The sequence below is a fragment of the Poecilia latipinna genome, unplaced genomic scaffold (assembly GCF_001443285.1).
Source record: "Poecilia latipinna isolate Pla-1442-1.1 unplaced genomic scaffold, P_latipinna-1.0 Scaffold495, whole genome shotgun sequence".
Classification (NCBI taxonomy): domain Eukaryota; kingdom Metazoa; phylum Chordata; class Actinopteri; order Cyprinodontiformes; family Poeciliidae; genus Poecilia; species Poecilia latipinna.
The window spans coordinates 22,709-36,264 of NW_015113111.1; the positions used below are offsets into that span (position 1 = coordinate 22,709).

A 13,556-nucleotide genomic window follows, 5' to 3' on the forward strand; every position below is an offset into this window, starting at 1 on the left:
GTTTCAGAGCCAGCTTAAAAAGTCTATTATCGCTTACATTTTTCATTGTCTGTTTAAAGAAGGAACCTTGAGGTGAAGCTCTTTTAAACTGCAACTTTCTTAACACACAACACTGATGTGAAGAGATGCCACCATTTCACAGTCGGCAGTGAGGGCACCGCGGCCAGTGAGCGTAATATCTGAAAATATTCAACATTCTTTTCTTGATCAGCCTTTAGTGATTTGAAGTATCTGCATAAGAGTCAGATTAATACAACATTGGTCTGATGGAGATGCAGATGGTAGAAAATGAGGTGGTAAAATAGACTGAGTCTCTAATGCACTCAGGCATGCACGCATCGTACATCAATATGCAGATTGGTAGGCAACCTGTGGTTAGGTGCATTTTTTTTTTTTTTTTTCCCAGGGGTACATTGAAATACGACAGCAGGAAACTGGAATTGTACCCCACAATTTTCACAAGATGAATACTTTCCCCAGTGGCCCCAGTGGCAACACCAAGAGGTCTGAAAGCAGCAGCTAGAACAGATGACCTGGTTTGGGGGTAGAAGACGGGCAGCAACAGGTGAGGCGACGGGTTGGATATTTAATATGGGAAACCAGCGGCGAAGTTTTGCTCGAGTTGAGGTGGGACGAGCTGCTAGTCAGAAGTGAAGTTATTTTCAGGTTAGACCAACTATGATAGAGCTGTGAAAAAAATATATATCATACAAACTGACAGCGAGAGAGCGAAGAAGCAGGTATCCATTATTAAGAGTGCAGCAGTAAAATTGTCTCCTCAAACTTTCTCCACCTTTTAGTCACAGCTCGCACTTTCAGTAACGAGGAGCGATGGAAAAACCAAGAGGTAAAAAGTCTGGATTCACTTCCAGGCAGATTATACTTTATTTTCCCTCCCCGTGTCCTTTTGCTTGAACGGCTCGTTCTAAATGTTGCCTTTTCCTTTCTATGCTTTTCTCTGTCATCTAGTTTGCATTGTTTTGTGTGGGTAGTGGGGAGGTTCTTGGGGAATTTTTGATCTCATTCAACTTTAATTGAATCTTTTCCATTTTACTACAAGAGAAAACCAGGATTCATCACCGAGTGTGGATGAGATGAGGAAATGAACAAAAAGCATTGCGACTTCAAACTGCCTTGCAGCTGTCTTAAATTACCACCAAGCAAAAAAGTTAAAACTAAGACAGAAGTGTGTTGCTCTGCTTTTGAATCATTTTCAAAGCAATCGCAATTTATGCATTTCTTAAACTGGGAGATTATCCACAGAGGCTCCTAAATCCACGGTGATCCGTCTCCATGAATGGGTTGTTGTTGAAAAGGGGACATGCAGATATTAGCGTCTTTCCAGCAGTGATTGTACAATAAATTAATTCCTTTAATTCTGTAAAAAGGGTGAACCTTCCCAGGTGGGAAACGAATGCGGTATGCAATAAATCTGTCCTGTTTTCCCACGTGTCCCTCTCTCCTCTCATAGCTGCACCTTGGAAATTACAAACATTAAACTTCAGTTGTTTGATGCAGTGCTCTGCTTACATCCAGCAGCATCAGTCCTCTGTTGTTTTCCTTTGCTTCACAGCTTCTTGGTCTTGAAGGCAGAAATGCAGCTTCTGCAGGAATAAAATTCTTTCCGCTTTGCAATTGGATGTCCGAGAGGGATACTTTCTGTTAAGCACATAAATAACAATCTTAAACGACAAACATGACAATGGTGTTATGAAATATTAGGAAACAAATTGGTTTATGTGAAGATAAACAGTAGTCATATAAAATCTACCCACCTTTACAGGCAGTTAATAATTATACTTCAATGCAATGGATCGAGTTTATCTCGTCACCATCGTTAAAAAAATGTGGGATTAAGGTTTATCTTGCTAAGGAAAATTAATTAAATATCAGTAAGCATATTTGAATGTACAATCCTGACATTGCATGAATAACCAGTGCATTCAATTCCTGTTTTTAAGCTGCATTGAAATTTGCTTTTGGCTTATTCTACTTAAAAAAAAACAAAAACAAAAAAACAGCTATAAAGAAATGATGAAAACCGTCAAATTATTTAGATATTTATGTAGATACACATTTTACTGGAAGTTTCTCTGTAAGCTTTATTGTAGGGTGTTTTTTTTTTGTTTTTTTGCAGCTGAATTACATTAACCTTGGTGGGAAATTGCGGCAGGTGAGAAGGAAGATCCATTACGATATGCTGGTGTTGATCTGAATCTCCTTGAACCTGTGAAACACAAACTCATCTACTGCAGAGTGAAGTGCAATGGTTTATATCACAAAATCAGCAGCTTTCATGTCGCACAGATTATTTTTTACTAAAGAAACTCTTAATAGGGAGAAAAAAAAAGAGTTTACAATGAATGTCATGTAAACAGGAAAACAAAGTGACACACTTACAGAAGGACCGTACATCAGCGCTACATAATGTGACGAGACGTTGTTTGAGTTTTTACACATAGTAGCTGTCAGTTTTCTGAGCCCAGCTTTGATGTAATTTCAAAGCCGTCTTTCTTTCAGCCCTGTTTATGACCCGACTCTTAAAAGACACGTTGGAATCACATTCCCCCAAGAAAAACAATGTCTTTAACGGCCAGATTCGCTAACAAGTTTTAAGGGCCAGACACTTTAAAGCCTTAGGACTGACCCGCTGGTATTTCCATTGTTCAACTTGGAGTTGATTACACAAAAAGCACTGAAATGGATTTAGGCAGCGTAATGTGACCCGTGTCGGGCATTACAGCCATAGGCTGCGGCTTCTTTATGGGCTAGGGTAGTTTACCCCAGAACAAAGTAAGCCGGGCCTAAGCCAGCCCGTAATGTGATATTCCTACGCAATGATTCCCAGGCTTGGACGGGGTCACACACACCAACAAGTTTCTCTGGTCCCATGTCACATCAGAGAGGGACCTTTCCCTCACCGTTGGCTAAAGAAGCGAAAGCTGATACCACTTCCACATAGAGCAGGAGTGTGAAAGGGACAAGACTTGGTTAAGTGTAAGGCCACTAAAAGAGGTCGTGTGCTCAGCATTGATTAGTATATGATCCCTACCATTCGTTCGTCTCTTGTGTCTCCCTACCGGCCCCGTCCACTCTGACCTTCCCTGGCTCGTCTGCACACACCCCCACACACCCACCAACGCAGCAACTGGGCTCCGCCTCTCGCCACGAGCGTGGTAATTTATCCTTGATGGAGATAGTGTGAGACAGTGTGGGGGTGTAAAAAAAAAAAAGAAAAGAAAAAAAGAGTGGATTTGGCTTTGGGCATGTGGTAGAAGACAAATGGAGTGACTCAATAGATCCATTATGAGTCGAGGGTAACTGTGGTGGTTGAGAGACAGACGGGGCTTTTGACGGGATGTGAATAGATGCGTGAAAGATGCGGCCAGATCACGCAGTTTGCTTAACTAGCTTATTGCCTCTGGCCCCGTTCCGTATTCTCCGTCTCCTCACACTTTCCATTTGTAATCAGACGTGCTCTGATAGCGGTTATTATTGCGAACTGTGCCAAGTGTACATTAGGATTCTCCCCTGTTTTGTTCTTAAGTAAATGTTGAAACTTCCTTACATTTCTGTGAGACTTGGGGGACATCAGAGGATTGGACGCCATCTCCAGCACGTTGTCTTTATGTTTCCTCACACCTCTTTTGATCACTCTCACCACCTCTAATGCCCTTTCTTCTTTTAATCTTTGTTCAACTCTTGCTCTTGTTTGTTTTTTTGTTTTTTTGCTCCTTTCCCTTGCGGTTTTCATCTTTGCTTCCCCTCGTTCTTTCTTAACCGCTAAGTCACGTTTTATGGTTCTATCTGCTGGCTGGTCGTATCGTCGCTGTAATAGAATTGCTCCTTCCTACATGGACAACAGTTTCCAGGGTAACAGAGACGGGGGAGAGGAGGCCACAGAGTGCGCTGTGGTGTAGTCAATTTTATCAGCAGAATGTTTTGGCCCATTTCTGATTACACGCTGCCTGCATCACTGGTAACCTGAGAATTGGAAATGAAGATGTAGGACAGTAATGTTTCTATCTGACAAAAACATTATTGGAGTTTTTCATTTAGTTTTTTTTTTTTTTTCATTTTTTTTCAATAGAAGGAGATAAGTGTTTCTGCCAAGATTCGGCTAGTGGACGCATTCACTACAGTCAAAAGTTACTATGAATGGCATTTGTAAGGAAAAGGAGTGAACCAAAATCCCTCACAGCAACTCGCTGGCATTTCTCTAATCACTCCATCTCATCTTTTATTACCACAGAAAGTCGTTCTCCTCCAGGGTGCAGGCACTGCAGATGTTTTTACTGCCTGCAGTATTGGGCATTTTGTCAGCCGCAGAATGGAAAGGAAAAGGAAAACATAATATGACTGACAGTAATATTCCCACTTTGCTCCAGGGAATTAATATTCTTTAAAGGATAAGTTCCTTCTTTAATAGAGTTGAAACAAACTCTGAGATTTGGAGGGGGCAGGGAAGATACATTCAGAAAAATTTCTCTTGTTGAATCTTTATGCAGCTGCTGGTGCTGTGGACAGATTCCCATGGAGCAGATGAGCTGTTTTCCTGTTGGCCAAAATGGAAATCATCACCTTGAGCCTTTATTAGACTTTCAGAAGGAGTGCAAACACCAGACATGGCATGAAACTGGGAGATTGATTGCTTATCACAAACTCATAGGGAGCTAATAAAAGCATTTAGGGGATGCAGCACAATGAAAGCTAGACTGAGTTTCTCTAAATGTTTCAAGCGGTATGCCATCCACCCGTAATTATCTTGCGTCGTTGACGCCTATGGTTTTTATTTGATGGTCAAACTACAGATTTGCTCTGTGTGTGGCAGAAAACTAACTGCATTTTCATAAACACACTTTGCAATAGCGAAACATAGTCATGGCAGTATAATGCTGTGGGGATGTTCTTCAGCAGGGATAAGGAAGCTGGTCAGAGTTGACAAGATGATGTATGGAAGAAGGAAAACATCCTGCAGTTGACAGGAGAGGATTTTCATCAGGTCAACGTGTTTCGTTTCTCCTTTGTTATACAAAGTTTTGTAGCATGAGGACTAAATTCAAATGCATGACGCATTTGTAGAAAAGAAAAATAACAAACATGCTATCTTCCTTTCACCTTGTGTTGGTCTGTCACATTAAGTTACAATGAAATGCATCAACATTAATATAATATTGCTAAATATATATATAAAAAATGTTTAAAGAGTATAAATATACTAATGAGGCAATCTACGTGGATCTGTTTTCGAGTGTCTTTGCGCTGCAGGGATCAACACTCGTGCTTCATTGTAAAACGGTTCCAGATATAAAGCTGTCGCTCAGTCTGGTATGTGGTTTATTTGGCATGCGTACATTTGTTTTCGACACCTTTTCGCCGCTTAATGCATCACGTTTGGGTCAATCAGGTGACTGTAAAGTAGCTGGAAGCTTGGCGCTTGCACACGTCTTCCTCTCTGGGTAGTGTTGGAACAATAAAAGCGATTCTTTGTTCTGCCAGCAACACCTTAAGGTCAGTGTTGCATGCATTTATTGGACCGTTTGGCCCCGACGTATTAATCAAAAGCTGGCCTGCAGTGTGAAGCCATTTACACACGTCGGACTGCAGCAGTAACTATTTGGGTAGTAGCATGTGGTATATGCACACTTAATCAACTGTATTTAGTTAATGGCTCATCGCTACAAGCATAAAGGTAATCAAAGTGCCCATTAGAGAAAGCCAAAAGCTATTTGTTTCCATCTGAATGAGGGTTTTGTAATTGAAGCACCAGTTCTGGTTACGTTAAGGCGATTTAGGTGCTGACGGTTTATGGCAGAAGGATGCACTTTATATTGCAGTAAATCATGTCCTAGAGATAGACAAGCAGCTGAAATAAATGCAGTGCTGATGTAAGAGAGTAGTTGCATAAACACAAACAATATGAGCTTTGGCAATGTGTATCTGAAATGTATTGAACTAAACTGAGATTTTTGTTAATACCAAGTGGAGCAAACGGGTTTTATTAGGCTGCGAGACCTGGCCAGTCAGCATTTCCTGTCATCTTGTGGAGGACTACGCAAGTGTGTTTGTGTTTGCTAAATGCTTGTAAAGATGGACAAATACCCTTGCATGTCCCACCAAAGTGCATTGTCTGTTCTTGGCAGGGAAATGTTTTGCATTAGTTTGGATATCTGTTGCAGACATCTTGAAGATTGTAGTCGCAACAGGATAACAAATAATTGAGCCATTTATGAAATTGGCTATTTGGCCGCTTTTCATGAATCTATACAAAAAATAAGTTATCAAGGTTTTTTTGTACCTTGAAAAAAAAAAAACATTTTGTTTTTAGTGAACGAACTGTTCTCATAAAGTTCTGCTCAAAGGAAGAAGAAATGGCCATGAGTGAAACATCAAATTATTTCGTATTTATCTGTTTTGTTGCTTGTTTTCATAATTGATTTCCTTCAGTCACTATGATTTGAAGAACCAGTTCATAAAGTTTTGTAAAGACGAGATCATTTACTAAAACAATCCGAGAATTTCTCCAAAAGCCGACAAGACAGAAAGTGTCTTAAAAACATTTTTATATCAATTTGTTTGGCTTCAAATGGCAAAATTTGAAAAGCAAATGTTGCCATGTCTAATGGGGTGATGCAAATTTCATCAGAACAGATTGAACACAACCAACATTTTAAATGATTATAAAGTAAAGAGTTTAAATACTTCATGATATTTTGTTTTGCTTGGATACTAACCGAGCCTTACTTTGTGCTCTAAATATAGTTTTATGAGAGACAGACTTCAGTCCTAAAATCAAATTGGGTAATGTCTGATGGCCACCTCCCTGATGCCAATTGGTCCCCGTTTGTCATTCCTGCCCGACTGTAATGTCATCATGTTTCTATAAAAGGGGACGAGATGAGAGCCGATGCGACTCTGTTGGCAGCGGTACCTCCTGCACCTACTTTGCTCCAACCGGGAGCTTTAGCAGAAAGGAGCTGAAGGGTGGGGTGGGGGAGGGAGGAACGGGAGCTGCTGTGCAGAGTGGTGCAGCTTTGGGGCAACAGAGAAGAGAGGCAAAGAGGGGGAGCACTCCTATATTTAGTCTGACCTGAGTACTCATGTGCAGAAAGACAGGTGCAGCGGCTGGTCATTATGGAAGAACACAAGAGCCCCACAGACCGAGGCTCATAATGGGACCTCATCTGACAACTACCGACGGTCCTACCTCACCGCCTATATTTAGTCTCGATTTGAGACCAGTGCTTGGAACTCAGAGCTGTGCGTGTCTTTGTATGAGTGAGCAAATGTCTCTCGGTCAGAAAAACGTCGGGGCGTCTGTACAGAGACCGTCATCTGTACGAACACAACATAATGCGCGAGCAATGTTTGCTTTTGGCGATGCAGACAGTTGTGTTTCCAACCTTTCAGGGCGGCGTGTTTTGGTGTTTCTTAAACACAAGGCAACCTTGCAGATTGCCACGTCTGCGTGTCGTCTGCTAATGTGTTCAAAGTGTGATCTGCACACGTTCAAAGAGAATCTGGCTGTTGCAGAAACAACTGAGCAGACATTTTTCATTTTGGCGTGGCAAATAAAACAATCAGACACTGAAGCTGTCAGCAAGAGACAGGGGACGCAAAGGAACTTTGTGTGTGTATTTTTCTCCTGTCGTTCTCTATTTTCTGACTCACAGAGCTTGTCTCTCATAGCAAAAGCAAATATTTGCTGCCATGTATCAAGTGGAGTCCATCTGTATCTGCTGGCTGTCTGTGTGGGAAGACCCAGTGCCCTGAGGGAGAGAGACTGACAAACAGGAGCCAGCTTTAGGACAGCTCAACCTTGGGCTGTTATGTGGAGCAGAAATGCTGCGTCACCGTATAAAATCACATAAAAACGACATTGCTTTAACTTTACAATGCAGAACCTGTGTATATGGAAACTTTTGTCACTTGTCTTTGTCTGGTATTAAATTGGTTCGATGATCTGAAACATTTAACTGTGACAAAATCCAACCAAAGCTGCCTGACAGCCTTTATCTTTATGGCATTTGTAGCAAACCAAAATGTTTCTTCAAGGTCCAAACAATTAACTGGAACTGCACTGAAATGTACAACAAGACAAATTAATGAGTCCTATCAAAATAGATGATGAACATGGTTGCCCAGCTAGCACTAGCATGTTATTTATACAGAGTTAACTGCTTGGTGAGTTAAAAACAGTAGCAATATGTACCAGGCAGAGGCCATCTTTATATAAAAATGATTCAAATGACGCAATGTCATGAAATTTAAGTGTATCTTATTTACAACCCTTTTGTTACATCCCTTAACATTTTTTCAGTGCTAGAACAACAAACTTCATTCTACAAAGTATTTTACTGGGAATAGAAGTACCAACCAAAATCTGATTTTATTTTGGGGCATCACACCCAAGGGAGTTGAATACAAATGCTTGCTGCACTTTTCAAATTGATTTTTTTTTTTTTTTTTTTTTTTAAAAAAATTGTTTTCCAAGTTTTCTTCCAGCTCACAATGAAATCTGTTGTAATGTTGCAAAATGTGAATAAGTTCTTTTTTCAATGCACTGTAGCGTTCTTCATAACACCAACAGGTCGCTGCAACGTTGGTTGGGATGAAACACCCGTTTCATGCATACAATGGTTTTGCTACAGTTCTGGACTGAGACTCTCCATGCATCTCCTACTGACAAATCCACATCGGCACATGTCTTGTACTCGCATGTCTGACTTGTAGTATTCTTTTCAATGAAACGGTAAAATTAGTGTGAAATATACCAAAGTATCAAAACTCCTCTTGTGCTTTTAGGAGCAGCATGAACAGGGCCTTACTGCCGTCAGTACAAGGTGCAGAAGTATGAACCCTGCTCCAAGGCAGGAGAACAGACAGCTTCTGAACAAACTGTAACACATTAGCTCTGACACAGAGAAATAATATTTGCTCGCTCAAATTACAAATTTTCCGTGTAGCAGATAGAGAAGGTACACTTGGGCTCTTTTTAATTTCACACACAGAGAGAGAACGTTTTTCCACAGCACAGTTAAAAGAAAAGGTTCCTACACATTCACTGCTTCATTTTTTCCTCTCTCTGCACAACAGTGACAGAATCAGTGGGAGTACAGCTTGTCATAGGAGATACCATTTTATCTAGTCCTGTCTGGAGTCTGCAGATTGCAGTGATGAATATTTTTTCTTCTTTCTGATTTGTGCTCCTTTGGAAAAAAAAAAAATAAATAAAGAAAAAAAAAAACTTCATGTGTGACATACGAATTCATTTGAAAAAATGCTGCACAATTATGTATCTGTGAGTGCATTTTTGTTTACTGCGGCTCAGAGAAGCTTCCTAATTGCAGAGCAAGGCTTACCAGTGACCTTTAGTTGACTCATAAATTGTCAGCTGGCCCCTTCACCTTGGCCCCAGTCCACCCTAGATCTCAAGGGGAATGTACCATTTAAACCATTAGAGTGTCATTTGAGAGGAAGGAGCAAGGCTACATGAGTGGGTCGCGGAGACTGATAGAAGAGAGTGAGGGGTCTCCTGTTCCTGTCTCTTCCTTTCTCTTAGTCTTGTATTTCAGTGAAGACACTCCAGGTTATCATTTAAAGTTGCAAAACTAGTTGTATCATGTGAGCCTTTTCACAAGTTCTTACGTGACCCCGAACCTTAATGCATTTTATTTGATTTTATGTGACTGATCAATGCAAGATGGTGCAGATTGTTTTTTCTTTTCCCATTTAGAGGCTAAACTTTTTGTCGAGCCTTCTTTTCAAATTAGCTTAAATTTAATGAAATTGGATGGAAAATATCCAATCTGATTCAGTTATTTTGATTATTATTACATAGGGTATTTGTTGACTCTCATGCCTTTCCACACTCATTTCAAAAAGTGCATTTGGTGTCTCATCTGACCAAAGTGTCTGTTCCACATGTTTGCTGTGAAAACCGCAAATCAAACTTTTAATGGCCGTCTTTCAATAGCGGCTTTCTCCTCGCCACTCGGACAATTGGTTGCACTGGATTTTATTAAGGAGTACAAGAATAAAGGTGTCCAACTTTGAATGAATAACATACTTCAGACTTTTAGTATTAAAAACAATTATAAAGCCATGTCCCATATTTACTCCATTTTGCAGTGGAGTAATAAAAAGCTAAGTGGAGCAAATAAAATACATTAAAATTACTGGTCGTAATGGGTTAACAGGCCAAGCATTTAATAACATATGAATGCTTTTGCAAGGCACTGTAAAAAAACAAAAAAACGATTAGCTAAGTATGTTTTGTTTTGAAGATTGACAGGATTGCCGGGGCAGCTAAAATATCTGCAGCATGAAAAAGAGCAACATGGATGATCTGGGGGAGTTTCGGGATACAGAGAGGCCTGAATCATGCTGGAGGCAGAGATGGACCAGAGCCAAGACGGTAGAGGAAGCGTGAGGTGTGTCTGCGAGACTTTGTAATTTAATCTCTGGATAAGAATTTAAAGTGGGAGTGCTGGGCAGTCGAGACTGACTGATCATGACAAAACATTCATATCCATCAGGTCAATTTAAGCAGTGTTCAAAGATTGTAAAACAAAAAAAGAAAAACTTAGGCTGGGTCAGCTGCTTAAAAGATAAAATCCCGTTCTGGCTCTGGCCAGTGTAAAAGGTTAGATTTTAACTAAAAAAAAAAAAAAAAACTTGTGCGAACAGCAGGAGGAGTACTAGCTGGCACCGAAAGCAATGTGCTAATCCTCAAAACATCTCATTGTAAAAGTTAATAATAATAATATTTCCAGCTTGTTAAAATAAACCTGGAGTTATATTTTGAATCATAAAATGGGGGTTTTATAGGCAAAAGGAAACCAGTAAATCTGTTAATTTGTTCGTGGCTAGCCAAAGTACACCATCAGAATTGCCTTAAATTAGATAAATAGTTGCATCTGCTGGTTTAACAGAAATGAGAGGCCAATTAATACGGCAAAGCAGCTGCAGTTTATTCATTCTGTGAATGTCACTACATGGATTTCTTACTGTTTATGGTATTGATTTAAAGAGCTTAAGCTTGTTATAGATTTCTGTCTGCGAATCTGTTCAAACGCACATTCCCGTCTTTGTGGGGACTCTCGCTCAATGTGGAGCAATCTTAACCTTTGGTACCCAAGTTCAAATCCACCCTCGAGCTTAATCGCTGCACTCGCACAGCTTGAACCGTTTTTTTTTTTTTTTTTTTTAGCTTCTTGTAGAGGGCCGAGATTAGATTTAAAAAGAAAAGAAAAGCAACGGTACTTAGTTTGAAGCATAAAAAGACACGAAGATGATAAATCATTAACAGGCATTTGGTTCTGAACAACAAACATGCATTAAAGTCTTAAATCTATAATTTACTACAGTAACAATAGTTGTACCCGTTAAAATGAATGCATTTATTCAGTGGGGAAAAACAAAATTAACAGTTGTTGGTACCTGTAACAATCCATTTCAATTTAAACTTTAATTTATACTAAATTCTCATGATGTAATAACTTTGATTAGAAGTACCATGGGTTCACTGTATTGAAACAAATTTTTAAAACAAAAGTTGTATCTAGTTTTTATTTTTTATTTTTTTATTTTCATGCACAAGCCAGAATTATTCCAACTGTTGCTAAAGTAATACATTTAGAATATTATAATTGTGCTCTTATCTATAATTGTTGTAGTAGTTTGCAAAGTGCCTGTTCTACAGAATTATAGCCTTTTCTGTTCTACAAAGATAACGAGCTTATTAGTGTTTTTAATTAGTCAGGCTGTCTTCTCTGGCTGCTAGCCTGCAGTCAACTGCTTAACAAATATTTGGCTTTTAACTCGGTAATGTTGCGGTTTTAAAACGGCTTTTCCTATACAAGAGTAACTTTTCCAAACCATTTTTTTAACTTTTTTTTTTTTTTTTTTTTTTTTAATAAGTGACCAAAACTTCTAGAAGTTCTCATTTTTGCCAGTGACCAGAGTGTGAGGGACAGTGTTGGGTTCTTCTGTTTATTGGTGGAGAAAACTGACAGCTCATTAAAAAATAAACAAAAAACAAAAACTTTAAACCAAAGCAATGGTTTGACAGACTTGTTGTTGTGAAACCGTAGCAGTTTGACTATGGCTAACATATTGCCAAATGTTTGCAGTGAAATGTGGTGAAATCACATAAGGGTAAAAAGTCTATAATGGTGATTTAAATCACATGTTGCAGGAAGATCGATTCCGAGTTCAGTAAGTGCAAGAGTCTCCTACTGTAATAGAGTCCTGATTAGTCTCCTTAAATATACTAAAAAAAAAAGTAATAAGTCAAACTCATGCCTCTCTTTGCATCTCTTTAGTCACACTTCTCGCTGCAATGAGAAGCCGTGGCTGTTCTGAACTCATGATGCGTCGTCCCGCTTTGCTCCCCTGCAGGCTCTCCTCACTCCCTTGTCCAGCACCAGTCCACCCATTTATCAATCTGCATTAGGCGACTGTAGGGAGACGGGCAGGTCAATCCACATCCAGATGAAGCATTATTACAGACTGCCGCTCCATCCATCCAGTCTCCATCCCCGTGTGTGAAGCTCACTTGAACTGGAGACTCCAAGACATTTTTTTTTTCCAGCATTTCAAAAATAAACTCTAAAGAGACGCTTGGTGCAAAGATGCATGCGAGGATGAATTAATAAGCATATGCGCCTCTTATACATTATTCCTTCTCAAATCAGTAAAAAAAAAATTCTTCTTCCTGTCTTTGCAGATGACTCTTTTTCTCTTTCTGTTCTCTCAAAGCCCATAAAAGTTCTAGGTCTTTTTTTTTTTTGATAGGAAGATAAAAATGGGTGGAGGAAGTTTGTGATGCGGCGGGAGATGAGAGAAATGATGAAATTGAGATGGATTATGGAAGGCAGCCACAGGTGACGGCTCTCATCGTCTCATCCTTCTCCACCACAAACTTTGCAAATCCCACTCTGCCTCTTGTTCCTGACATTTTTCCTCCCGACTCCATTTCCCCTTCCCTCCTCAGTCTCCTTCTTCTCTTTTCTTCTCTCTGTATATAGGACGTGCCTTGTGCGGAGCAGTGCTCGGATAATTAGCAGCGGTTTATTAATTATAAATTTAAGCCGGTTCTGTGGGAACTGCTGAGAGAGACTCTCATTGAGTCTCATCAATTAAACAACAGAATTTCCCAGCCTTTTGATTAAAGTTGAAGAGAAAATGCGATGATCAATGGAGACCTGTTAGAGCAGAGCAGACGAGCAAAATTCATGCATGGATGGACAGAAAGAGAGTGATGGATAGATGAGTAAAAGGAAGCGAGCCAATCTCTGCAATGCACAGCAAACTCCCACCACTTAAGGGGTTTGATAGGTGTTATTGAAAAGTGGCAGGGTGGACTGGAAATTAGAGATGTCTCTGCGTGTGAACTTTGCATGTGGCATTTAGGGCACAGTGGAAAATCCTTGCATCAGTTGGTGCCCCGCCCACACAAACTAGCGCTTGGACTGGCGCCAAAGGGAAGCTGGCCTCATAGACTAGTTTCCTCTTTTCTCCTCCCATCCCATCCCCGTGTTTTATTCTCATCT

The 13,556-nt window shown here is 40.0% G+C and overlaps 1 long non-coding RNA gene across 2 annotated transcripts; it reads left to right on the forward strand.

Moving 5' to 3' along the window:
* Positions 1 to 407: 407 nt before the first annotated feature.
* LOC106952150 (uncharacterized) lies at positions 408 to 12,673 on the forward strand. Of its 2 annotated transcripts, XR_001425924.1 has the most exons (3): positions 408 to 565; positions 10,287 to 10,433; positions 12,403 to 12,673. It is a non-coding gene; the product is annotated as an uncharacterized LOC106952150 (long non-coding RNA). The 2 variants fall into 2 exon arrangements; XR_001425923.1 differs by lacking the exon at positions 408 to 565 and having other exon boundaries at positions 8,531 to 10,433.
* Positions 12,674 to 13,556: the final 883 nt, after the last annotated feature.